Here is a 27,931-nt window from a genome sequence, read left to right as displayed (position 1 = left end):
TTTGTGTGTGTTTTCCGAGAGATTGTTAACCGTGAACTCAGCTTTTTGATGGAAAATTATTCCGATTTCAACTGTTTCGAACAATGAAAAACATATGAAATTCTAGGATGCAGATCGAAGACCTTGTGCTGATAAATTGAACTGAACTAGAGATGGTTCACTTGTGTTTTTGTGAGTGTATAAATTTGATAAATCAGATCGTAGTGGATTTATTAATAAAATCGATTAGCACCTTTCGGGAAAGATGAATTCCGTCGTTGTGGGTATGTTCAGTTGGGTGAATGAAGAAAAAAATTACATATGTTTTCGTTAACGATACTGTATTTTGGTTCGGCAAACTTTTCCGAAAATGTGTTGTGATTGATAGGCAACGGTTTCTTCTTACTAGAGTCACTTCGCCATTTAAGACCAACGTCGCGTATAACATTGGAGACAGCCTGTCACATTGTTCATGTAATGTTGTGAATAACGTCCTCCAATGATGGAAAACTGCGGAGAAATGTGAAAAGATGCATTCTTTCGATGCTGAAATGTTTTATATTGCTTACCTTCCAGGTAGTGTGGGGTAGAGAAAAAGTATAGCCGGTATCGTATTATGTAGAGCGTGCTCCATTGTGATATATCAGTTTGATAACAATTGGTGAAGGCGAATATTTATTCCAAATAAGGTTATGAATACAATTTGGACATAGTATTGTGCTTAAAACTAGCTGTGCTAATCATTTCACATGTGAATTATATGACAAAGTGAAGCTGTTCATTCAAATTCATTACAGATAATTAAACAGTACCAGCTGAATGTCATCCAACAGACAAAAGGATTTTATTTCAATATATTTCTGAACAGGTATGTACTTTAATGAACAACTAGATGCTATTGGGTTTACTTTAAAAAACAAAAAATTTGGTTAAAATTCCTAAGTTTTCGTAGCAATAAGCACCTATCCGGTTCAGATTTCAGTATTTTAGCTTCGAGGTCTCACACAGACCAGGAACATAATGGCATGAAAATATGACATTTCCAGAAAATATATGTATAAAGTATCCTTGTGTTTGAAGTCATTCAATAGGAAGAATGTTTTAATAAACTTATGTCGTTTTGATTAGTGCTTGTTCGATATTTCTATGCCAAATAAAACGCCTCGACTTTATTTGTGGCAAGTCTGAGGATACGCATGTACTAGTACAAATCGGAAGAAATTAGCAGCATCTCTCACACACCAGCCTTGATTCATTGATTGATTTTCTAATCTATCCTTTAAAATTACTATAATTACTATAAAGTTCCTAGTACTTCTACCAAAACTCGTCATTATAATATCATTATAATATTATAATATCAATTCTCGTTCAATATTTTTCAACCACTTGCAAATAACATGTTTATCCGTTACATGGAATAAATGTTTGATACAGAAAATACGATAGAATAAAGACAGCCCTAAATCGGACAATTCCTTTCTCGAGTGTTGCTCTTATCAACACATTCGGTGATCCATTTTTATTTATATAGATAGAAGAAGATATAGGAGTGCGTTTTATTACACTATCAGCCCCCTCTCCTTCAGAGACAGAGGAGGAGTGTCTATCTACCATAGGAACGCTTCGTGCCCCCTAGAACCTTCACATGCCGAATTCGGCTCCATTTGCTTGATTAGTTTTCGAGTTATGCAGAAATTTAAGTTTCATTTGTATGGCAGCTCCTCCTTAAAGAGGTGGAGTGTCTTACCACCGTAAAAACATTGATTCGCTAGAGGCGAATGAACTGAAAAGTTTAAACCCTCTTAAAGCCAAAAAGAAGAAGAAGAAACATTGATTGCACCCTAAAACCTTCATGTCGATCGGTTCAGTAGTTTTCGAGTTCATAAGAATCAGACAGACAGACAGACAACATTCCATTTTTATATATATAGAAGTTCATAATTACATAAGTTTATTCAAATATTAATATTAACTATTCAGTGCAATTTTATTCAAATTTGAAAGAGAAATTATAAAAGGAACGTGATTTTCCAATATTTCTTTCTGATATGGTTATTAAAAATCCCTAAACCCCTCTACTATTTGACAATTTTTCCTGCGCACTTACAATGGGTATATCCGGAAAAAATATTCGAAAAAAAATGTAAGGGGTTGTATCTAGGACACAACCGCATTTTCAACGTAGAACTACGCAATTATATTATGCAATCCACTTGTTTACCACTTCGAATATTGGGCCTGATTCTCGAATACACTACGAATACACTTCACGGTGGAAACGGAATGAAACGTATTCGCGATGACAACGGTACGGTGTCGACATCTGGATACGAGATTAGTTTCTCACTAAACTTATTATTATAATATCAAATTATGTTCAGTTTAAATTTTTGTATGAGATTATTATATCACATGAAGAAAACAGAGTTTTCCACTCACATTGAATACCAGTTTTATAGTTAAGTTTTTAAGTTAATTTTCATTAATGATTTTTTATTTGAAAAGTGATCATTCTGCCTGAAAACTCATCATTATCTTCGACACTTCATTAACTCGTAAAACATAGTTCAATGGCGTGCCGTTTATTTCGTTTCCACCGTGAAGTGTATTCGAGAATCAGGCCCATTATTAGAGAATGCATCGATATTTTTATGATAGATTACGTTTGATATGATGCCTAGGACTACCAATATATGTGAACGGAAGAATTGTCAAACGATCATTGTGTTTTACATTTCTCTCTGAAATTATAGCACATCTCATGTTTACGTATTTCTCGAACCGCGAAAGTTCATTCACCCCTAGTATCTGAAATGACGATTTTCCCAGGCTTCTCAGTTTAAAAGTATGTTTTAGAGAAACATTTTCCGATTTGCACAACGACAAGCGAGTAAAAAACTATTCAACACCAAAAAATGTTCGGGTTGTTGATCGGATGGTTGTGGTCATTGCAATGCCAGATGCAAGTGAATTATGTGCGATTCACATAGCACGTTACGGAGAAGAACGTCTACGTTCCGTCAACGTCTCCACCAATTCACACATGCAGTCAATGCTTCCACCAGCACCGTCACGTCAAATGCCAAACGAATGATTTATTTAATTTTATTCATGGTGTCGCCACCTACAACAATTTTAAATTGCAATTCAAATCAGCATGCCTAGAATCAGTTCTAAATTTTGAAAAATTCAATGAGAATCATTGAATTCAATTATTTAAATGCTTAAACCCCGTAGTCCGACTCTTATGCAATAATAATAATAAATAGAATAATTCTCTCAACTAGTCGCGAATGATTTTCACTCCGAAATTTGGAGCTAAGAGGTATGTTGGCACAAAAAATACAGTAAGTTACTTATAAAGCGATATGCTGAGGCATCACTCAGTGTCGCATTGGAGTCGGTTTTGACCAGTAATTGGACATTTGCGACTGGTGGCGACTTTCACTCAATGTTTACAAAAATGTCCAACTAGAGGTAAAAATGTCTAATTAAATCACATCACAGATCTGTTCAATTAGCTTAATGTCGATGTAGATGTAAATTACTGTATAACCAAATCAAAACAAAAGCCGAGACACAAAGCCCAGACAAAAACCAAACGAGCCGTCTCCGTCAATTATTCTTTTCTACAAACCCTGCCGGTCGTTTTCGTTGAACGTATGCTGACGGGTCGTTACGTTGCTGGTGTATGTGAATGTTTTCATGAGAATTGCATGGTAGAATCATTGACGTATCGTGACGTGACGGGACGTGAACGTGACGTGTATGTTGTATGTGAATCGCACTTTATTCGCTAGCGTTCACAGCTCGAGGGAAAACATAAAACACAAAACGAGCAAAATAAGCGATCGTTGTTGTTTCGGACACAGAAATATTCTGAAAATTTTCCTCAGAGGAGATGCCATACTTATACGCTAGCGGCAGTTTAGTTATGCAAGGGTGGAGTTTACTTCGCAAATATTCTCTTTTCGCCATCCTCCTTCTATGTTTCTATTCTTCTTTTCCTTTGTCTATGGAGACTTTAAATCCAACGATTCATTCCTCTCCGTTTCTATTCTAGTGGCTACATAAGTTACCCGTCATTGACAGCTCTGTTCGGGAATGCACACAAATGGACAGAACAAATGTATGGGGAGTGAGTATGCTTCCAACTTCAGCAATATCAACCTTATACAGACTATGGGATTGTAATGTATAGCATGTCAAACAAATCTTAGACAATTTCCGATTCGATTGGTATGCAAATCGTTAAAGTCCGTTCGCAGCAAAAATTGTTTTTAACGTTAACTTTATTTCATAAAAATGTGACCTGTTTTCTGGTTCGGCACCCTTATGTACGTCAAACGTCAACGTCAAAAACAGAAAGTGGGTTATATCTATGGTATAACCGCAATGGTGACGTAGGATAATCGTTGATTCAGTGATCCTTTGTTTGATGTTGAATCTGAATCCATTCTGAATGAATGAATAAATGAATATTTGGGGGACTTCAAAAATGAGAGCGTTACGTTGGAGGTACAAGGTTTTATGCATCCAATATTGGATACGAAAATATCCTACTGATGGGGAAGAATAATCTTCAGAAGCTATCCTGTTAATTGCGATTGATTAAAAAATCACAAAACCAAATGTATTTGGTCACAGTGTTACATGGATAGAAAACATTCAAATAAACTCTTTCACATGAATGTAATTTTAAATTCCTAGAGAAACTGGCAGATTATTTTCAGTAACGATTAGATATTTCCACATTTTCCTTGATACTGGAAGCCCACCAGTGGTTTATGCTAACTCGATAACCATCTGTGTTGAAACATATTTGGTCACAGTGTTACATGGATAGAAAACATTCAAATAAACTCTTTCACATGAATGTATTTTTAAATTCCCAGAGGAACTGGCAGATTATTTTCAGTAACGATTAGATATTTCCACATTTTCCTCGATACTGGAAGCCCACCAGTGGTTAATGCTAACTCGATAACCATCTGTTAATAGCACTTGCTTGAAACATATTTGGTCACAGTGTTACATGGATAGAAAACATTCAAATAAACTCTTTCACATGAATGTAATTTTAAATTCCCAGAGGAACTGGCAGATTATTTTCAGTAACGATTAGATATTTCCACATTTTCCTCGATACTGGAAGCCCACCAGTGGTTTATGCTAACTCGATAACCATCTGTTAATAGCACTTGATTGAAACATATTTGGTCACAGTGTTACATGGATAGAAAACATTCAAATAAACTCTTTCACGTGAATGTATTTTCAATTCCCAGAGGAACTGGCAGATTATTTTCCGGATCTTTCTCGATGCTGAATGGCATCCGAAAGAAAAAAAATTCCGTGCGTGTATGTGTGTGTGCGTAAAGAATTCCGTGCGTGTATGTGTGTGTGTAGCGGCTGCTTCGATGGTCACCTTCTCTTCTCCTAAAGGATCGGCTTCTCTGTGCTCCCTCACAGTTTCAAACAAACTGCTCGCGTTTCAGGGCAGATCTCGATCCTTCGCCGTCCAGCATCCTCAGCAACGATGTTGTCTTGTCGATGTCCTCACGAAAAATGAATGCGTCTCACCACCAGAATATTGCTTAAGTATGCTTTTTGTGCGTGATTGAATCGAGAGAAGGCGTGGTTTACGATGGTAATTTGGAAGGCAAACTAGAGGGGAATGAACTCTCTGAGCTCGGAACTTTCGACGACTGAGCAATAATCGATTGCGGGCGCATACAATATTGGATACGGAAATATCCTACTGACGGGGAAGAATAATCTTCAGAAGCTATCCTGTTAATTGCGATTGAATGAAAAATCACAAAACCAAATGTATTTGGTCACAGTGTTACATGGATAGAAAACATTAAAATAAACTCTTTCACATAAATGTATTTTTTAATTCCCAGAGGAACTGGCAGATTATTTTCAGTAACGATTAGATATTTCCACATTTTCCTCGATACTGGAAGCCCACCAGTGGTTTATGCTAACTCGATAACCACCTGTTAATAGCACTTGATTGAAACATATTTGGTCACAGTGTTACATGGATAGAAAACATTCAAATAAACTCTTTCACATGAATGTATTTTTAAATTCCCAGAGGAACTGGCAGATTATTTTCCGGATCTTTCTCGATGCTGACTGGCATCCAAACGGAAAGAATTCCGCGCGTGTATGTGTGTGTGTAGCGGCTGCTTCGAGATCTTCCCGGGGAACCGTTTGTGGCATCACTCTCCTCCCGATGGATTCATGTCTGGCCTAAGGTGCACAAACAGGCTCTTGGTGACACCGTTCATCAGCGCTTTCATGATAAACGAAGAGCTTCACCACAGCAGCGACAACATGCTCCAATCGCTGTTCAATTAGAACTGAGCGGATTTCCGAGTGGCGTTCGCTTATATACCGATTGGTGATTTCAATAACCTGTTTTGAAAGCAATTTTAAGACTATTAAACAAATTTTCGGATCAAAAAGTAACAAGTATAGAACGCGTAGACATTTTATCTTTCGAATGAAGTGTTTATCATACCATTTCGTTCAGTTGTATAGGAGCTATTAACGCTCAAAATCTCGGTCTCCGGCGTAACGCTTTCGTTTTCGAAACTTTGATTTTACACCCCGGTATAGAAATGAAAGACGTAGTCCTACGTCAAAAATTGTTGAATCGAACACTGTCTCTAGTTGGGGTTAAAGTGGTCACCTGTTGTGGATAAAGTTGATAATATGCTAAATATGCTAAATGGAGTAGATTTATATGTTGTTTCTTGTCCAAATTTTGTTGAAATATTGAATACACTTGACTTGATTTTAGTTGATATAGCCTTTCCCCAGGGTCAAACATTGAACAAAATATATGTTAATCCATCCTAGAATATGTGGATAGTTGAGAAAACTGATGATATGTTCAAGATATCAGGTGGAATAAACTAAATTTCACGGGAATTTCTTCAAATATGGTGTTCACGAAACTACATCCGAACGGCTGCTGAGAGAGTAATTTCTGTTTTTATTTATATTTTAATACTGCTGACCCGGTAAACTTCGTCCCGCCAAAAATTTATTTTTCCTTACCACTTATTTATATAAATTTTTATTTTTCCATGTGTGTGAGTGTTTTATCACATGAAAATCCAATTCCACTTTCGAACGAAGATCAATTTCATTACCGCAAACATCAAATGGAATAACAACGCTTGTCAATATTTATTTGTAGAACAAATGCGAATTAAATTTTTCGAATTTTCCCATTTTCCTTCAGAGTTTTCCGAAAATTTTCAATTGTCATGCTTGGTTGAAATATGTGCATTATTTTTCTGGGACTCCCTCTCCTTTCCAGAGGAGGAAGGGGTGTCATACCATCATAGAAACATTTCTCGTACCCAAAAACCCTCACATCACAAATTTGATTCCATTTGCTTAATTAGTTTTCGAGCGCGTTATGGGCAGGTGCGTTGTTGTTCGTGTTTTTCGTCACACATGATTTCCGACGCGCACTACAAACCACGTTCCATTCAAACCACTGCTGCTCACAAACTACTATAGTGACAAAAACGTGTTTTCGTACGTTTATAGCAGACACTTCAAGCTACCGAACACACTATTCGTTTTTGCCCCCACCCCTCTAGGGCGCCTTTCAGGCGCGCTGTCTCGTTATTTAATAGCCATACCTCGTATAGATGTGACTGGTCAACTGATTTTTTTCTATTCCATCTGTTTATTTTGTTAGGTTCATTTAGCAATTTGGCTGAATGGTAAAATGGTAAAATGGTAGAATGGTAAAAAAGGTCAAAAGTCAAATGTCCTAAAACTCTTCGAACAAATTGAGACTCAATGGTTAATAGTCATACCACTAAACAAACAACTGATCTCTTTACCACCAATTCCCCTATGTGTGACGCTAACAATTTGACCACCTGATGTGACTCTACAATTATTTTGGCACTTGATTAAGTTCAGAAATTTATCAAGGATCTTCTCGGTTGACTCATTCTGCTGATCTGTCAAATTTCGTAGAACAATTCGGCATCCGTCAAGGAACAAAATAATGTTCCAATTCATTCGGTTCGTCACTTAGAACGTCCCGTACACTTCAGCTGATCTCGTGCGTGTTTCTCAAGTTCTCGTACTTTGGGTAGAGTTGGTGGGAAGGTTAATTACTTTGATCCTCGTGATAGAACTTTGATTTTTTACAAAAAAAATCACTGGGAATTACCTTTCGGTAGCTTTGCGCAGTGGCGATATCATAACCAATGAGGTTTTACCAAGGTGCGATTATTGCTGATTGAAAAAAAAACTGCCTTTCGGTCCAAAATGTGTGAAAGAAGTATTTCATCACATCTGTTGATATTATTCAGGCTCTTTCAGCACTTCAGCTGTAATAGAGTCGGTTCACAGTTGGGTCGTACGAAGCGAGATAGTTGATATAAGGCTTCCATTGTTGTGTGATGGTCCGATGTTAAGATACTCTCGTTTCCGAGTGGTTAGTGTCACGCATGCTCGTGCCGTGATTGTTGCGTGGACGTAATAGCTGGAATTACACACAAAGATGATCGATTGAGGACCCTGAATTTTGAGCTCACGATCGTTCGCTTAATAGCTCCGGAGACCAAAAGGAGTTTTTTTCTATTCGTTTATTTTTACAGGCTCAGTTACATAAGTTTAAAGGAGCCGAGTTCTTAATTAAACATATTAACTATATCTATATATCTATGAAATTTTTTCCTTAATTCTATTGTTAATAAGGTAGAAAACCGATTACTCGCGGTAGACTCGAGTTTAGAAGTTTTTACTCTATTGTTAGTAAGAAGAGAACCGATTGTTCGCGAAGGAAGAAAAGGAGGGGATAAGGGTATAAGGACAATCACACACGATGATCGATAGCTTTAAAGAAAACATATATTTGGGACATGTAATCAAGGTCTAACCGAGCCAACACATCTCTCACCGGCACATTGGGCTGTCTCCCTCGGGCCCGACCGAAAGGAGTTGGTGATCCTCAGTTTTACATCGTGCATTCTCCCGAGTAAGAAATTGTTCTGTGTGACCAACTCAAACAAACCGGTCGGCCACCTCGTTACCCGCTAGGCCACTGTGTGCAGAAAACCACACGATAATAGTTTCTAACAATTGGTACTTACTAACCACTTCTTAATCCATGTGTGTCTGGTGTCATGTAGCAGTTCAACTGTAACAGAGTCGAATTTTTTTTTTTTTTTTATTAATTCGTTTATTTTTACAGGCTCAGTTACTTAAGTTTAAAGGAGCCGAATTCTTAAATATAATTTTAAAACTATATATATATATATAAACAATTTTCTTACATCTATGGTTAGTAAGGTGGAAAACCGATTACTCGCGGTGTACTCGAGTTTAGGAGGGTGACATATTTTTAGGAGAAGGATGGGATATAAGGAAATTGTAACAATGTTTATGAACACTCATTTCATAAATCTATTCGTATATCTATAGTGTATTTACATTTCAACTTATTCTACTATTTATAGCAAGGGGACGAATTACCCGCAAAGGAAGGAAAGGAGGGTATAAGGATGTAGGGACAATCACACACGAAGATCTATAGCTTTAAGGAAAACATATATATGGGACATGTAATCAAGGTCTAACCGAGCCAACACATCTCTCAATGGCACATTGGGCTGTCTTCCTCGGGCCCGAAGGGAGTTTTCTAAATTCGATCTGGCGACCAGATACACCTCGCACGACCAAACAATGTGCTCCATGTCGTGATAACCTTGGCCACAAACGCAGAGATTGCTGCTGGCAAGATTGAAACGAAAGAGTAGTGCATCTAACGAACAGTGATTGGACATGAGTCGGGAGAAGGTGCGAATAAAGTCCCGACTCAAGTCTAGACTTTTGAACCACGGTTTGAGGCTAACCTTAGGGATAATCGAGTGAAACCACCGGCCCACTTCATCTTAATTCCACTTGCGTTGCCAGTTAGCGATGGTATTTTTGCGGACTAAAGAATAAAATTCATTGAAGGCGATTTGACGCTGATAAATATCGCCTTCAATTGCACCTACCTTTGCTAATGAGTCAGCCCTCTCATTACCCGGAATGGAGCAATGTGAAGGGACCCAGATAAAGGTAATGACATAACAGCGTCTGGATAAAGCACTCAAAATTTCTCGTATTCTCTAGGAAGTACGGCGAGTGCTTTTCCGGCCTCACTAAACGGATAGCTTCGACAGAGCTAAGACTATCCGTTACAATGTAATAGTGTTCAACAGGTCGTGAGGCGACGCTGTCCAGCGCCCAATGAATTGCTGCCAATTCAGCAATATACACTGAGCAAGGATTCTGAAGACTGTGTGAGGTGCTAAAAAATTCGTTGAACACTCCAAATCCTGTGGACTCGTTTATAATGGACCCATCAGTAAAGTACATATTATCACAATTGATACCCCCATACTTTTCGTCGAAGATCGTTGGAGCGATCCTCGATCGTTGGTAATCTGAATATCCATGGATATCTTGCTTCATGGACAGATCAAAATGCACAGAGGAATTGATGTAGTCAGGGAAACAAACACGGTTGGGAATATACGAAGAAGGATCAACCTGCATGGAGATGAATTCATGATATGAACTCATGAATCCGGAGTGAAAATTTAGCTCGATCAGCTGCTCAAAATTTCCGATCACCAATGGGTTCATGACCGTACACCGGATGAAGAACCGAAGAGATAATAATTTGAAGCGATCTTTTAGTGGGAGTAGGCCTGCCAAAACCTCGAGACTCATGGTATGCGTTGAGGGCATACATCCCAACGCGATACGGAGACAAAGATACTGAATTCGCTCGAGTTTAATGAGGTGTGTTTTGGCAGCTGATTGAAAACAGAAACTGCCATACTCCATCACTGAGAGAATAGTTGTTCGATACAACATTATAAGATCTTCTGGGTGGGCTCCCCACCAGGTGCCGGTAATTGTACGGAGAAAGTTTATTCTTTGTTGGCATTTTTTACTCAGATACCTAATATGGGCCCCCCAAGTACATTTGGAGTCGAACCAGACCCCAAGATACTTGAATGACATAGCATGAGTGATCGGTTTACCCAAAAGTTGAAGCTTTGGTTTTGCTGGTCTATGCTTCCTAGAAAAAACCACCATCTCTGTTTTCTCCGTGGAGAATTCGATCCCTAGCCCAATGGCCCAGGTTGAAAAATTGTTCAAAGTATCTTGTAAGGGTCCTTGCAGGTTGGATTCGTTTGATCCTACGACAGACACCACTCCATCATCTGCAAGTTGTCTTAGGCTGCAATTTTGTGTAAGGCAATTGTCGATGTCGCTTACATAGAAGTTGTACAAAAGGGGGCTTAAACATGAGCCCTTGGGGAGGCCGAATCTCCGTGAGAAAAGTTCAAATGTTTCGTACAAAGCAAGTTATATAACATATTGTTCAATAGAGGCAGCAGACCCCGAGAGTGTAATTTGTCCGACAAAACCTCTATTGAAACAGAATCGAAGGCCCCCTTTATGTCCAAGAATACTGAAGCCATTTGTTTTTTTTCGGCGTAAGCCATTTGAATTTCTGAAGAAAGCAACGCAAGACAATCATTCGTCCCCTTGCCCCTGCGGAACCCATATTGTGTATCTGAGAGTAGGCCATTCGTTTCAACCCATCGATCAAGGCGAAACAAGATCATTTTCTCCAACAATTTCCGTATACAAGACAGCATTGCTATTGGGCGGTACGAATTGAAGTCGGACGCGGGTTTTCCGGGTTTTTGAATAGCTATAACTCGTACTTGTCTCCAATCATCTGGAACAATATTATTCTCCAGAAACCGATTGAATAAATTCAACAAGCGATGTTTCGCCACATCAGGGAGATTTTTCAGCAAGTTGAACTTAATTCTATCCGATCCCGGAGCAGAATTGTTACATGAAAGCAGAGCAAGAGAGAATTCTACCATCGAAAACTCGGAATCAAGATCGCACCTACCTTGTGGTATATCTCGAACAATTTTTTGCACAGGGGCGGAATCAGGACAAACCTTCCGTGCAAAATTAAAAATCCATCGATGTGAATATTCTTCGCTTTCATTCGTTGAAGAGCGATTTCTCATGTTTCGAGCCACTTTCCATAATTTTTTCATTGACGTTTCTCGTGACAAACCTCCCACGAAATTTCGCCAATAAGCACGTTTTTTCCCTTTGATTAAGTTTTTAAATTGATCTTCAAGGGCTAAATACGTTTGAAAATTTTCAGGGGTTCCACGTTTCCGAAAAGCTTTAAATGTATTCGATTTTTCTACATAAAGCTTGGAACATTGGCTATCTTACCATAGATTGGGAGGCCTTCGGGAAATGGTGGAACCTGGGATGGGTTTCGTTTGAGCGCGAACCGCGCTGTCATAGATCAAACGAGAAAGGAAGTTATACTCCTCCAATGGAGGTAAACCATCTCTGGAATTGATGGCTAGAGCAATCGCGTCCGCATATTTTTTCCAGTCAATGTGTCTTGTGAGGTCATATGCCATGTTTATAGATTCAGAAGAATTCGACCCAATGGTGATGGAAATTTTGATTGGCAAGTGATCACTACCGTTGGGGTTCTGGATTACATTCCACTTGCAATCTAACGATAGTGAATTCGAGCAAAGCAAGAGGTCAAGAGCACTTGGGTTAGCAGGAGGTTTAGGTACACGTGTTGTTTCCCCAGTGTTCAAAACGGTCATATTGAAGCTGTTACAAAGGTCAAATATCAACAATGATCGATTGTCGTCGTACTGTTCCCCCCAGGCAGTTCCGTGAGAGTTGAAGTCTCCCCAGATCAATCGTGGCTCAGGAAGGAGTGAGCACATGTCATCAAGTTGTTTGCGGCTAACCGCAGCTCTCGGAGGCCAATACAAGCTGACAATACAGAGGTCTTTGCCTCTGATGTTTGCATGACAAGCAACAGCTTCGATCCCTCCAATAGGTGGAAGGTCAATTCTAAAAAATGAGTGGCACTTATTGATCCCCAATAGCACCCCTCCGTATCTGTCATCACGGTCCAAGCGTATAATATTAAAATCGTGGAAAGAGATATCATCTCGCGAAGAAAGCCAAGTTTCGGACAGAGCAAAAACATCACAATTGAAGTTATGAATTAAAAATTTGAATGTATCCAATTTAGGGATAAGACTACGACAATTCCACTGTAAAACAGTGATATCTCCGACCTCTCTATTTGAATTAGACATCAAGAGAGATAATCATTGCAAGGAGGGGCCATGTTTGCATCAATTGAGATGACAATGGTTCTGATGGAGTCGGAAACATCACAACACTTGAAGATTTGATCCAAAAGGTCAGACAACTTTATAAATCCCGATTGGGAAGTTGAACTGGACGGAAAAATAGGGACAGTTGGGGTTTTTGATGTCCCCTCGAGTGCTGGGTCGTTCGAAGATGAAATATTCCCACGGAAGCCAGGAGGAACCTGGTTTTGCTTGTCCGCTGCACTCGATTTTTTAGGCGAGCTAACAGAGGATATAACCGTGGGGACTTGTTCTTGAACTTTGGGAGTGGTCACATTTTTGCGCCGGGGATTCCCTTTGAAAATAAACGGTGTGCCCCCGCTAGCTGTGTCCGCTTCCATTTCATCAACTGGCAACGTGGAAAAGGTATTGTGTGTTGAGATTGGTTGTTCTTGTTGTTGGGTCAGTGGCGAAGCGCCTTTTAAAATTTCCGCAAATGTGCGCTTCGAGCGTTCCTTTAAAGAGCACTTCTGTTTCTCCCAGCGACTCTTGTAAGTTTCACAAACTGAGAGCTCGTGTGGGGATCCCCCGCAATATGGACATTTATGCTCAGTCGCACTGCAGGATTTCCCCTCATGTTGCTCTCCGCAAGTGGTACAGCGCTCCTTGTTGGCACAATAATCCGAAGTGTGGCCAACTGACTTGCATTTGTTGCAAGTCATGGGCTTTGGCACGAAGAGTCGCACAGGTAGTCTCAATTTGTCCACCATAACGTAATCAGGGAGGGCGGCACCAGCAAAGGTGACTCGAAACGAGTCGGACGGCGTAAATTTAGTTTGGTCCCCATCATGGGAAAGTTTCCCGAGTTGGCGACAGTCCTAGATTTTCACTTCCATTGAGGGGAGCTTCTTGAACTTGCCTTTTCCTTCTGCTTTTATTTGTTCGCTCGTCAGACCCGTTTCAGTTATCACCCCCTCAATTTCTACGTTATGGGAGGGTATAAATGTTCGATATTCGAGAGTGAAATGTTGATCAGCAACAATCTCGTTTGCGTGTTTCCGGTCATTCACGACAACTCGCAATTTGTTCGGTCTAACCCTGCGAATTTCAGATACAGAAGTGTATCTGGCCAGATCTTTCATGATCTGAATCACGTTAAGGTTTTTGACGTGGGACTACGTCTAACCGGAGTATATGGGGGGTAAAATGAAAACCTAAACACAGAACATGCAGGAAAAAATGAAAGATTCCGAATGCTTATAACTCGAACATTTCTTACTGGATCGGAAAGATGTTTGCATCAATTGATAGGGAATATTTCTACGCTTCTATCGCTATTGATAAAATGTTATTTTTCATTAGCTAAACAGATGAATAATTGTAAAATGTTAAGCGTTATCTAAACGCCCTAACTGCCTCATTTTGATTGGCCCGATCTACGGTTTCCCTAATACAGCCATCAAAACCAAGCAGCCTTGGGTATATCGGCATTGCAAATACATGAAAGTATGGGGACTTTTTTTTCTCACCGAAATGAGTTCCCTAACACAGACTTCAAACCCAAGCAGCGTTGGAGAGATCGACATTGCAAATACATGAAAGTCGGGTGTATTTTTGTTCCGACTGAAATGTGTTTCCCTAACACAGACTTCAAATACATGGAGCTTAGGGAAATTGGCATTGCAAATACATGCAAGTCGGGGGTATTTTTGTTCCGACTGAAATGTGTTTCCCTAACACAGACTTCAAATACATGGAGCTTAGGGAAATTGGCATTGCAAATACATGCAAGTCGGGGGTGTTTTTGTTCCGATTGAAATGTGTTTCCCTAACACAGACTTCAAATCCATGGAGCGTGGGGTAATTGGCATTCCAAATACATGTAAATCGGGGGCATTTTTGTTCCGACTGAAATGTGTTTCCCTAACACAGATTTCAAACCAAGATATCTGGGTAAATGGGCTCAGCAAATAAATGCAAACTGCGAGTACTTTTGTACTCGCTTGCCTTTGTGTAAACTAGAATATGTTTCCTTAAAACAGTCTTCCGGGGGTACTTCTGCACTCGCATGTTTTATTTTGCACTCCGAAAAGTGTTTTCCTAACACGGATTACAAAAGCAGGTACGAACACAACGCTTTGGCTCGGTTATTCAAGATTACATTGAAGGATATGCCTTCATAACCGTTTGCTACGATAACGCCTACTGATTAAACAATATGCGTTCAATGTACATGTCAAAATAGAAACTGAGTGCCTGAAGTTCATCAAATCAAGCAAATTCACGGTTCAAGATATACGTACACTTGAGAGATGCAAACTTCAGAAGGAAACGTAAAATAAAATAATCGTTTGATAATTCATCCGTTCCCATAATTTGTCCTAGGCATCATACCAAACGTAAAAGGACTGTCATTAAATTTACTTGTAACAAAGAACATAATCTATCACAATGCATGAATTGACCTTGTATGTAATTATACAATATTTTTACTCACAAAGCAAATATATTGAATTCAATCAAATTCGGGAATTGTTTCATTCAATCAAAAATTTAATCAATACAAACGAATGATTGCTACGCTAAGGTAGTCCCACGTAAACCTTGCGGTTATATCATAGATATAACCCACCCATTTTTTTTCCTTTCGGTTTTGGCCGGAGGAAAACAACCCACGGGCCAGTTCCAGGTGCATCTTCTGGATAAACTCTGACACGTGGAGCGGAGACAACAGAGGGGGAAGACGAGGACGAGGATGAGGATGAGGACGAGGACGAGGATTGGGTTGGATCGGAAGCATCAGAAGGGGGAAGCGAAATCGATGATGGGAGAGGGGGAGTGGAAGTAACAGTGGGTTGAGAAGAGAGGCTTGCTATTTTCTTAGAGGGAGGGCTTGGTAGGATGAGCGGATTCGTTCCCAGAAGAATTATCTTCCTTATGAGGGACTCGTTTATGTTTTTTCCCAGATCTTGTATGAGATTCATTATCGGAGATCTCCATCTTTGGAGATCCTCCACTATACTCCATTTTACAAAGATTTCTGTCTTATTTTTAATTTATTATTGATTTTAACAATAATCTCAAAAAAAAAATGATAATAATTGATAATAATATTAAACAATGAACAAATGAATTGAATAATAATATTAATAATAAATATGTGTACCTTAATATAAAAGTTGTTCCAATAATGCGCTCTACTGCCCTAATCAGGGAGAGACAGAGGCTACGCGCTACGGAGACAACACAATAGCGTAAGAATAGCTTACGGAGCCACGTGGTGATGAATCCCGTTTGCGACAGTCACGCGATGTCGATCCCGTTATGCCGAATCAGTTCAACAGCCGCAATCCGGCTCGCTGCAAGAGCGCTGGTTCCTTTGTTCCTTCGTTCCACTTAACAAAAGGTCAGGTCGAAAGCGGACAGCAATGACCTTCACTCGTACCAATAGCACAATAGCAAAAGTGGCAACGCACAATACCGACACTGAACTTCACTCGTCAAGAGTTGGATAGCGAATGAGAGAGAGTCGAATTTGTCGTGTACATTTTTCTCATGTTGTATATTACACAGTAGCCATATAGGCGTCAAAGTATTCCTATCTCATCGATACACATTTTTATCTATTACACATTAGTCATTTAGGCGTAAGATTATTCATTCCTATTCTATCGATACACAACACATGTCGCATTTTTCGGCGTAAGAATATTTCTATTGTTCGAATGTCCACAGTTGGACACAGCGGGACTGTTTGTATGAGGCTTCCATTGTTGTGTTTATAAATAGCACCAATTACCGATGCAGCAAATCGATCGTAGGTGGAGTGAGATACTGGGATCACCATCATATGATGATTGATGCATGGACGTAGTAGCTAGAATAACACACAAAGATGGTCAGTTAAGGGCCCTGAGTTATAAGCTCATGATTGTTCGCTTAGTAGCGGACACGCAACCAATTAGGCTACGAAGACTTCATCTTTTAACGATATTGCTACTCTGATCTATCTTAAGTATGGGTATTATGATGCTATATCTCCAGCCCTCAGAGAATTCGTGCTTTGACCAGAGGTCGTTGAAAATATCAAACGCTAACGGGGTCAGTGGACTGTCCTTTGGCGGAACGAATGGCGACGGAAAGATGATCGATGCAGAAGTTTATGTCGTAAGGTTTATCAGGATGACTCACTGAGACCATCAAGCTATGACGAACAAGTGTCCACTCTCTGTTGCCGAATAAACTCGGGATCATATCCGGAAATTGAAGATAATCCCGCAAAACATTCTCTGAGCTGTATTTGTCGGATCGCTGAGAGTAGTGTGGGATCTTTTCTCATTTAGTGCGTTGACCTAGCTCCAAAGGCCGACAGCGATCTGGTTCTCATTAATGGATTCCAGAAAACTAGCCCAACTGTTCAGCTTCGCCTTCCTGATCAGCAGTAGCACCCTTATGTGCTGTGGTCGATATATGTTCATGGCCGCTTTCTTTCTTCAAGCCATCACCAGGTTCTTATTCTCGCTTTTGATGTCCTTAGACCCGCTCTACTATCCGGATTGGTTTTATGGAATCGTAGATTCCACCACTCTCACGAGTGGTGCGAGTTGTCTCTGGAAATCAAAAAGTAGGAGATATTTTGTCGGCAGCCCAGTCAGCTTTATCGTAAATCCATTGAGTTCTGCGAGTGATTTGCGGCTGCAGGGAGTTAAATGCAATATGCAATTATGTGTACTGAAACATAGCTTGACTAGAAGACATACTCTTCGCAGGTCTCAACTAGACCTTTCAAAAATAAAATGGATCAAATCTGTTTGCAAACAGTGTTTGGTTCTAGGGCCCCTCGTTTCTATAAAAAAAAAGGTAAACGAAAGAACACCTCTAATAAGATCATTATTCTGTATCAGCTTTGTTCCACTTTGGATGAGCAACGTATTTTTCGATTGGATTGCAGAATCGGAGAGGTACCGAATGTAGGGAATGATGCGGAATTCCCCATAACAATACCGGCGAATCATTTGTTGAAATGCAGGACGGGCTCGATTATACATAGTTTTCGATTTCTTTTTACTGTATGCAATAGAGTACAAAACAATTTTTTTATTTGTTCTTTATACACATATTATTCGTTTTTTGAATATAGAAGAAGAATTTAATTTTTAATTCATTCTTAAATTCATAAAAACCTTTTTTTTATATAAAAACTTCAGGAGGTGATAGTTGATGAAAAATATCATTCTACGCATACTACATGGGCTGAAAAGTACCGGGATTTTTATGGAAACAATCGTTTTTGGGAAAAGCTCCTCAAAATAGTTTCCTTCGAGGATAATACACTTGGCATAGCGAGTTTCCAGCATTTCGGTTCTCTTTCTGTTGTACGAAACGTCAAAGTCTTCGAAATATATTTGTCAGCCACTCTACAGACTGCCTATTGGACTCAGGAGTGTGGTAATGGATCCACGTTTCATCCATTGTCACAAAACATCGAAATAAGTCCACTTGATTACGCTTCAACAACTCCAAAAAGGCTGTTGAATCATCAACGCGTCGCTGTTTTTGGTCGACGGTCAGCAAACACGGAACCCATCGCGCGTATAGCTTTTTAATTATTTTTTTTTTCAAAAACCTTTATTAATCAGACTTAATTACTTATTATCTAACGTTTACAGAGTCAAATTTCACCTTAAAATATATGTTATTTTCTATATACTTAAGACTAACAATTTAATCATAACTAAATCTAACATTAGATTAATTGGACATGATTAGGATTTAGGATAAGAATGGAGCGAGTGGAGTAGTTTGATTTGATGAGGAGTGAAGGAATTAATCTGAGATATCATTTCTTTAGAGAAATTGGTAAAGAGGAAGCATAAGGTTGAGGTCGCCACTAGCTAAGATGTCTCTAACCGGTAAGTCAGATTGCCTTCCTAGTGCCCTGACTGAATCCGATAAATGAGCCATGGAAGAATGAAAGTTGATACAAGACCAGACCACATGCTCGAGGTCATGATAACCATCACCACAAACGCAAATATAGGGTAAGGGAAAAAGAAATGTCTTATTTCTGATCGAAATTTGACGCTTTATTTAACATACTTAAAATTATCCAATTTAAGTCAAATATGCGCCTCTTTGTTCGCAAACTTATTGCCATTTAGAAGGTAACTTCATTATCCCCCCTATATATGTTATTTGCAAAAAACTCAGACAGCCAGATTCCGCAATCGTCTTTTGAGGCCAACTTACTATCACCAAGAGCGTTTTGCATGGAGCGGAAGAGATGATAATCACTTGGAGCCAGGTCCGGTGGGTGCAATAGGACATCCCATCCGAGCTCCCGTAGCTTCTGGCGGGTCATCAAAGATGTGTGAGGTAGAGCGTTGTCCTGGTGTAAAACAACACCATTCCTATTGATCATTTCTGGCCCGTTCTGGTCAATCGCCTGCTTCAAACGGTCAAGCTACTCACAGTAGAGAACCGAATTGAGGATCTGGCCATAGTTGAGCAGCTCATAGTGGATGATTCCCTTCCAATTCCACCGAACACACAGCAAAACCTTCCTGGCCGTCAATCCGGGCTTGGCGATGGTTTGGGCCGGATCACCGCACTTCGACCACGATTTTTTTCGCTTTAGATCGTCGTACGTGATCCACTTTTCATCACCATCTTCTTCAAAAATGGGTCGAGTTCGTTCCGTTTCAGCAGTGCATCGCAGGCGTTGATTCGGTCTAATAGATTTTTTTGCGTCAACTCGTGTGGCACCCATACATCCAGCTTTTTTTTTTGGAATCCAATCTTCTGCAAATGGTTCCAAACGGTTTTATGGTCTATACCCAGTTCCTGGTCAATCGAGCGAGTGCTCACATGCCGGTCTACTTGGATGATTTAACGATTTTATCGGTTTCCACGACGATTGGCCTACCAGTACGGGGTGTATCTTCGATAGCCACTACACCAGAACGAAAACGATCAAACCAACACTGTGCTGTGCGAATCGTTACAGTATCGGGTCCATAAACTACACGAATTTTTTCGGCCGCCTACGTTGCAGTTTTACCTCGCAGGTAACAAAAACGTAAAATATGGCGAATTTCTTGCTTGGTGGACTCCATCTTTGACGCGCTATAACTTAAGACTGAAAAGGACAATCACAACATTGTCAAAAAGACACTTGTAGCACAGATTGTCGTTAAATAACCGTATAGTATGACCCGATGCGATAAGTACAACACAAGATATGTTTAAGTGTTGCCATATATTGACAATATACGACATTTCTTTTTCCCCAACCCAATATTACTATCAACGATCCCAATGCGATACAGATGTGCAGCATTTTCATGTCCAAAATGTGGTGCAAAATGTATCCCACTCGTTCTTTTAAACGACCTCAGCTAACTCGCGTAACTACACTTCACAATCGTTCAAAACGAGTCGATGCACTTGTTTTACGATTTCTGGATTCGTAGCCTCTTTTGGCCTTCCAGAGCAAGGTGCATCTGTGGTGCTTGTCTTCTTCTTCTTAAATGGCACTAAAGTTCCTAAAGGAACTTCGTCGTCTCATCATATTACTTGCGTCATTTTTACTAGTACTTAGTTGAGATTTCTTTGCCAAATAACACGCATTGAATGCATTCTGAGTGGCAAGCTCTAGAATGCGCGTGACCACAGTGCAAGACGGAGGAAATTTCTTTGATGAAAAATTCTCCCGACCAGAACGGGAATTGAACCCGAACCCCGGCGTGTTAGGTTTGACGCTAACTACTCGGCCACGAGAGCAGTGCTTGTACGGCCAATTTTAAATTCACCATACCACCGATACCTCCGAATAATGCTTTCCCAAATCATCTTCCGTCGTCTATCGCCACTGACAAACAGATTCGGTGGTAGTTATCGAGCCGGCTTCATCGAAGGTCGGTCTACTACGGACCAAATCTTTACCTTGTGGCAGATCCTCCGGAAATGAGTACAGAGTCCCCACCCACCATCTATTCATCGACTTTAAAGCCGCATACGATTCAATAACACGAAAAGAGCTATGGAGAATCATGGACGAAAACGCCCGTGAAGCTGATAAGACTGGTGCGGGCTACGATGGATACAATACAGTGCTGTGTGCGAATATCGGGTGGATTATCTGATTAATTCGAGTCCCACAGGGGGCTTCGACAAGGTGATGGTCTCTCTTACCTGCTGTTCAACATTGCGCTAGAGGGCGTTATGAGACGGTGTTTAACTTGCGTGTTACGATTTTGAATATATCCAGTCAATTCTTCCGCTTTTCTGATTACGTAGACATTGTTGGCAGAACATTTGAAACGGTAGCTGAACATTACACCTGACTTAAGCACGAAGCAGAGAGAATTGAACTGAAAACCATGCGCCCAAAAACAAAGTAATGATCGACGGTGATGAGTTTGAGGTAGTGGACCAATTTGTCTACCTTGGCTCAATGGTAACGTCCGGAAACGCATTATTAATGGAAGTCGTACCTACTATGGTCTTCACAAACACTTAAGGTCAAACAGACTTAGCAATCATGCGAAATGTTCCCTGTACAAAACGCTCAGAAGACCGGCTGTCCTCTACGGGCACGAAAATTGGACAATACTCGAAGAGGACCTGCGAGCACTTGGAGTCTTTGAACGACGGGTGCCGATGAACCACGAGCTCACGCAACTCACCGGCGAATCCAGTATCCAGAATGTGATCAAAGCTGGAAGTATACGCTGGGCAGGACATGTTGCAAGAATGTCAGACAACTATCCTGCAAAAATGGTGTTCAATGGGAATCCGGCTGGTACGAGACGACGAGGAGCGCAACGAGCAAGGTGGTTAGACCAAGTGGAGCATAATAGGGTGAGCACGGGGTGCCCGCGGAATTGGAGAGAGATAGCCACGAACCGAGTTAATTGGAGAAAATTTGTGAATCAGGCCATGTAAAGACGTTAAATCAATAAATAAATAAAAATACCACCGATAAACTGTTGTTTTCGAAGGAGCAAAAGTGGAATAACATTTCGTCAACCACTGCATCAATTGTTCAGGAGTTATTCCTATCCAAAAACAATGTTTGATCAAAATACGATATTCGTTTTTTCCATTTTCTATACGAATGCTCAGATAGTGATACTTAAACAACTGTAGTTTGTGAACAAATAAACGAAATGTCATGAATCTAAGCTAGTAATAGTGACAGATGAACCTCTCGAAATTAATCTTATTCATTTTTTAGTGGTGTCATCTGTTGAAAAATCCCGGGACTTTTAGCCCAAGTAGTATATTCGAATTTCAACAATGACAGTTTATGACAGAAATTTGAAAAGTTGTGAAACCTACAAATTAGTGGATTTAAGTAACATTTTAGAAGTATAAACTTAAAAGTTAATGGTTTTTAAGCGTCATAATTTTATCGAAAAAAAATTTATAAACTTGAATGTTTCTATCAACCAAATTAAATCTCTCTAACCGGTCCTTCACGTACCCCCATAGGAAGTAATCGACGACAAGAAAAGTTGAAATTCTTACCATAAGAGGACAAAGTTTCATTAAGGCTTCGATTGCTCGAATAATACGATTTCACTAAAAATAAACGTTCTTGTAAATTGTACATCTTGACACTAAAAACCATCCGATCAGATTGAACAAGTAGTCGAATATTATCGTCCCGCAGTGGGGAATGTAGTGTTACCATCGATGGAGCGAAAAAAAATTCTATAAGGAGCTATTTGATTTTTTGCGTGAGCGTTTTATCTGAAAAACCCTGTATTTAATCGAGTCTAAAATTGTTGTATATTTTTTCCTTTATTTATTTAATTAGGCTCAAGTGGATAAAGAGCCATCATCTACCGGTACATTTTTAAACCATTTAAATATTTTATAACTACATAGTTAAAATTACAGAACTGAAATTTTATATAATCGAGTCTGTATTGGTTTTCTACCACTATCATCGTCGATATCATCACGGTAATTCAGGAATAATACTGAAGATTCGGCAGCGTTAGCATGGATGAGCACTCCAGTCAGCAGTCATAAAAGTTACAAAAGCACTGATGCCGAGTTTATAAGTACCAGTCGAATATTCCACGCATGACTCAATTGCCTCTTGCAAGGATCGCGTCGTTCACGTACATTGGCCTGGATTGTTTTGGACCCCTGACTGATTGGAAGATTGGAAGATTGGAAGGAGTAATGCAAAACGTTGGGTAGTTCTGTTCACGTTGGTTGCGCGACCACTTACTATGCGGTCGGTCGAGAGTACAATCCCTCTATAGATTGAAATTCCATGGAAGGAGTATAGTGATCTTGTAAAAGGCTGATTTTTTTAAAATGAATTACATTTGCCAGGACTGTTTTCCACCCCTGACGAATTGGAAGATTAGAAGGAGTAATGCAAAACGTTGGGTAGCTCTGTTCACGTTGGTTGCGCGGCCGCTTACTATGTGGTCGGTCGTGAATACAATCTCTCTATTGATTGAAATTTTATGAAAGGAGTATAGTGGTCTTGATAGAGGCTGATTTTTTAAAAATGAATTTGGAAATTTATTCACGTTCACCGCGGGTTTGGCGAGCTTGTTGTGTTTCCTTAAACATGATTGTAAAACTCCTTATATGGGTGGTGCATAGATTGGTATCTTCAAACAAACACCTTTCTGGCATTCTCGTGCGAGCGACTATGGTGGTCGAGTTTCTCGAGTACCATTCTGCGAAAGAGATTTGTAAACGCGTAATGCAGTATCGGAATCAGTGAACGGTTCTGATTTCTCCAGCATTGTGAGGCGTCAAATTTGACACATCCATTCATTACTGACGCACGATTTCGATTTCGTCTGGTTGATTTCATTTGTAGTCTGTATTGTGGAATCACCTCCAAGAACTCCAAGATCGAGAGAATCAAAAAACAATATATTGAGGCACTGTATGTGCTTTGACTTTACACCAACTGGCAACTGTCTCTGAAGAAATGCGGCATCTTCGTAGTTTTCCACGCACATGAAAAATTTGAAGTCGCATTCTAAAGCTTCTTGGGGGTCTTCGTAGCCTAATTGATTGCGTGTGCGCTACTAAGCGATAGTTATCTCGACTGACCTTATTGTGTGTGGATATGTGTTGTGTATCGATAGAACAAGAATACTCTAACGCCTAAATGGGAACTGTGTAATAGATAAAAATGTCGATAAGATAGCAATATTCTTACGCCTAAAAATGGTTTATGTGTATTATACAACTTGAGGGACCAATGACCATCGGGTTGATGTCCTTTAAAAATCAAAAACTGAACTGAAAACTGTACAACATGAGAAAAAAAACAGGAAGTGGGTTATATCTATGGTATAACCGCAAGGGTGACGTAGGTCTATCGTTGATTTAGATATCATTTGTTTGAAGTTGAATCTAAATCCATTCTGAATGAATGAATAAATGAATATTTGGGGGACTTCGAAAACGAGAGCGTTACGTTGGAGGCACAAGGTTTTATGCATCCAATATAGGATACGAAAAACCTTGTTCTGAAGAATAATCTTCAGACGCTTTCCTGCTAACTGTACTTGATTGACAAATCACAAACCCAAATAAATTATATGGATATTTTATGGATAGAAAACATTAAAATAAACTCTTTCGCTTGAATGTAATTTTCAATTCCAAGGGGAACTGGCAGATTATTTTCCAGCAACGATTAGATATTTCCACATTTTCCTCGATACTGGAAGCCCACCAGTGGTTAATGCTAATTCGATAACCACCTGTTAATAGCACTTGATTGAAACATATTTGGTCACAGTGTTTCATGGATAGAAAACATTCAAATAAACTCTTTCACATGAATGTATTTTTAAATTCCCAGAGGAACTGGCAGATTATTTTCAGTAACGATTAGATATTTCCACATTTTCCCCGATACTGCAAGCCCACCAGTGGTTAATACTAACTCTATAACCACCTGTTAATAGTACTTGTCTCCGCTCGGTCTCCGGCGTAACGCTTTCGTTTTCGAAACTTTGATTTTACTCCCCGGTATAGAAATTAAAGTCGTAGTCCTACGTCAAAATGTACACGATAAATTCGGATCTGTTACAGCCGAATTGCTAAATGAGCCTAATAAAAAATAAACAGATGGGATAAAAAAAAGGTTTTTGGATTCTAGAATCAGGATGACGTCGTTGAGGTATAGCAGGAAAATTAAAGGTTCTAGATGACTTCCTTGTGGAGCAACAGGTGTAACGTCGAATGGCAGGGATATAAAGTCACTTAATTTTCCACATATTGTTCGGCATATTGTTAAGACTGCAGATAAGATGCAGCATTAAATCCAATGCGTTGCTATTTAGTGATCGTGATTTGATGGTTAATATTGTAAAGGGTAGTTAAACGTAGAACTACGCAATTATATTATGCAATCCACTTTTTTTTGGGTTGCATAATATAATTGCGATACCACTTCGAATATAATAAATTTGATGAACGTCCTTTTACGTTTGATATGATGCCTAGGACTACCAAAATATGTGAACGGAAGAATTGTCAAAAGATCATTGTATTTTACATTTCCCTCTGAAATTATTGCACATCTCATGTCTACATAGTTCTCGAAACGCGAAAGTTCATTCATTCTAGTATCTGAAATGACGATTTCCCCAGGCCTCTCAGTTTAAAATTACGTTTTAGGGAAACATATTGAGGTCTGCACAACGACAAGCGAGTACAAAAGTACTTACCACCAAGAAAATTATAGGAGGTTGAGTCCAAGATACGACCGCATTGTTGACATAGAACTACGCTGTTATTCTATATAAGCCGTTTGTTTATAACTTCGAATATTATTTTCAATGCTGTGAAATTTTAGAAATAACTGTTTAGCAGAATAGCCCTGAATTGTTTTTTTTTATTGTAGAATCAGTTGACGATAATTGATTGATGATTCACACACAGGAATATGAACATTTCTCATCATTTAACGCTATTCTCTCTTCTGTTAATGCTGGCCTTGAAAAAAGTTGCATTACTTTCTCATGCTCACGATAAGCGCAGCTGTCATCCTCAGTGGAGAAAGTTTTGGCACTGGCAAGCGAAACCAAATCACATACAAAATTGCAGAACGAAATTCATTTCTTGGTGACTAAATAAATGAAATACGCCCAGGTTGTTTTAAGCGGGGGATACGTACCTCGTGAAAAAACTGCGTTAATTGGAAAATCCACGTAAAAAAAACCGCGATGGGATATCCTTTTTGAGCGGATTTTCGAATTAACGCGGTACCTCGTAAAAAAACCGCGTTAATTGGAAAATCCGCATAAAAAACCATGTCTCCTAATGATAGATATCAAATGGGACCTTATGTATAACGAAAGTAAAAAGTTAAGTTTTGTTCACTTCTGAAAACCCGTAGTTTTTTCCTGGAATTTCGTTGGGTACTGGTAGCTATAGTTCGGTTTTCCTCACGAATGAGGTCATCTGCTGTTGCTAGAAGATTCCCTAGTAATTTGTACACTGCCCATGCAGTACCACTGTTGGACCGTCCAGAGCTAAGTAGACAGGGAAAGACATTCACGAATCGTTGGCCGTAGAAACCCCGTCTCGTTGTACCGCCCGGCGAGCTCCCCGTTACCCAACACCTAAAATCCACGTAAGCATCGTGATAAGGTGCGGCACTGAGCGCCAAGCTCCGTTACAAGCACTGATTACCGTAATATGCTCTGAGGGAACATGAAAGAAAAATGTGAACTGAGGGAGAGATGTGTTACTGCACTGTTTTTTTACGCGGGTACCGCGTAGAAAAACCGTATTAATTGGAGAATCCGTATAAAAAATACCGCGTTAACTGGAAAATCCGCGTAAAAAAACCTCGTAAAAAACCGCACAAAAAAACCGCGTAAAAAACCTGGGTGTAAACTCTTTCTGTTAATCTCAATAAACTCGAAAAGAGTGGCATTCCTTCATTATGATCAAGATTAGCGTAAATGCTTTGGAGGCAGTTCTGGCACGCGAACCCAAATAGCTTTCAACATTCCAGCACGACATTCAAGATGTTTGGTATTCCCCAAATCATTTTCCGTTACAGGGCCAATGCACACGGGTGCAGATACAAAATGGGGTTTCAGCGTAACGAAGATGACTATTTTTACGTACTAGTTATAAAGCACGCACGTACGCACACAAATATCCATATATCGATGGCTTGAAGCAACTAAATACACACACACACTTATCTCCATTTTGCGTTCTTCTCAACAGAAGCCCTTCCTGTTAATATTGTCGGTCTAGATTAGCTTAGCTCTCATCCTTTGTGGAGAGAGTTTGCGAAACCAAAATTCCAGAACATTTATTTTGTTGATGGGCCGACGATAGCCTAGCTTGATGATTCCCCACACAATTGTGTAGCTTAAAACTTCAATGCAATGACTTCAGTTGATACAATGATTGCAATGCCAGAGACATCAGCGCGTGAGTAATTTGGTCGCGTCCTCTGCTCAATCCGAAACGAAGACATGTGATGACGCAAAACAAGGAAGAACAGGCGATGTTCATTGCCTTGAATACAGAACGTGACTGAAAGTTTGCCTCAGCGAGATCCACTGTTTATACTCTAGACAAGTATTCCCCTTCATTCTTCTTCTTTTCCTTTGTTCACGGGAACTTTAAATCTTATGATTTCCCCTTCGTTGCTCGTCGATAAGTTCTCTTCGGGAAAGCACACAAATGGCCAAAATAAAAGTATGGGG

At 39.7% G+C, this 27,931-nt stretch overlaps 1 protein-coding gene and 1 pseudogene across 8 annotated transcripts in view; both read left to right on the top strand.

Moving 5' to 3' along the window:
* Nucleotides 1-27,931, top strand: part of LOC129775289 (zinc finger protein 609) — a 92,602-nt gene continuing 64,671 nt past the window's right edge. For 3 of the 8 annotated variants that reach the window (XM_055779852.1, XM_055779851.1, XM_055779853.1), the window contains exon 1: nt 1-847. The gene's annotated coding sequence lies outside the window, so the exon portion shown is untranslated. Of the gene's footprint in view, nt 848-4,045; nt 4,121-27,931 lie in introns of all 8 variants that reach the window. The other 5 variants (XM_055779850.1, XM_055779848.1, XM_055779847.1 and 2 more) reach the window with 5 other exon arrangements.
* On the top strand, nt 8,209-8,371 carry LOC129780742 (U4 spliceosomal RNA; annotated as a pseudogene).

Source organism: Toxorhynchites rutilus, chromosome 3 (genome assembly GCF_029784135.1).
Source record: "Toxorhynchites rutilus septentrionalis strain SRP chromosome 3, ASM2978413v1, whole genome shotgun sequence".
Classification (NCBI taxonomy): domain Eukaryota; kingdom Metazoa; phylum Arthropoda; class Insecta; order Diptera; family Culicidae; genus Toxorhynchites; species Toxorhynchites rutilus.
Note: the sequence above shows the minus strand (reverse complement) of the source record. Positions and strands in the feature narration are given on the sequence as shown.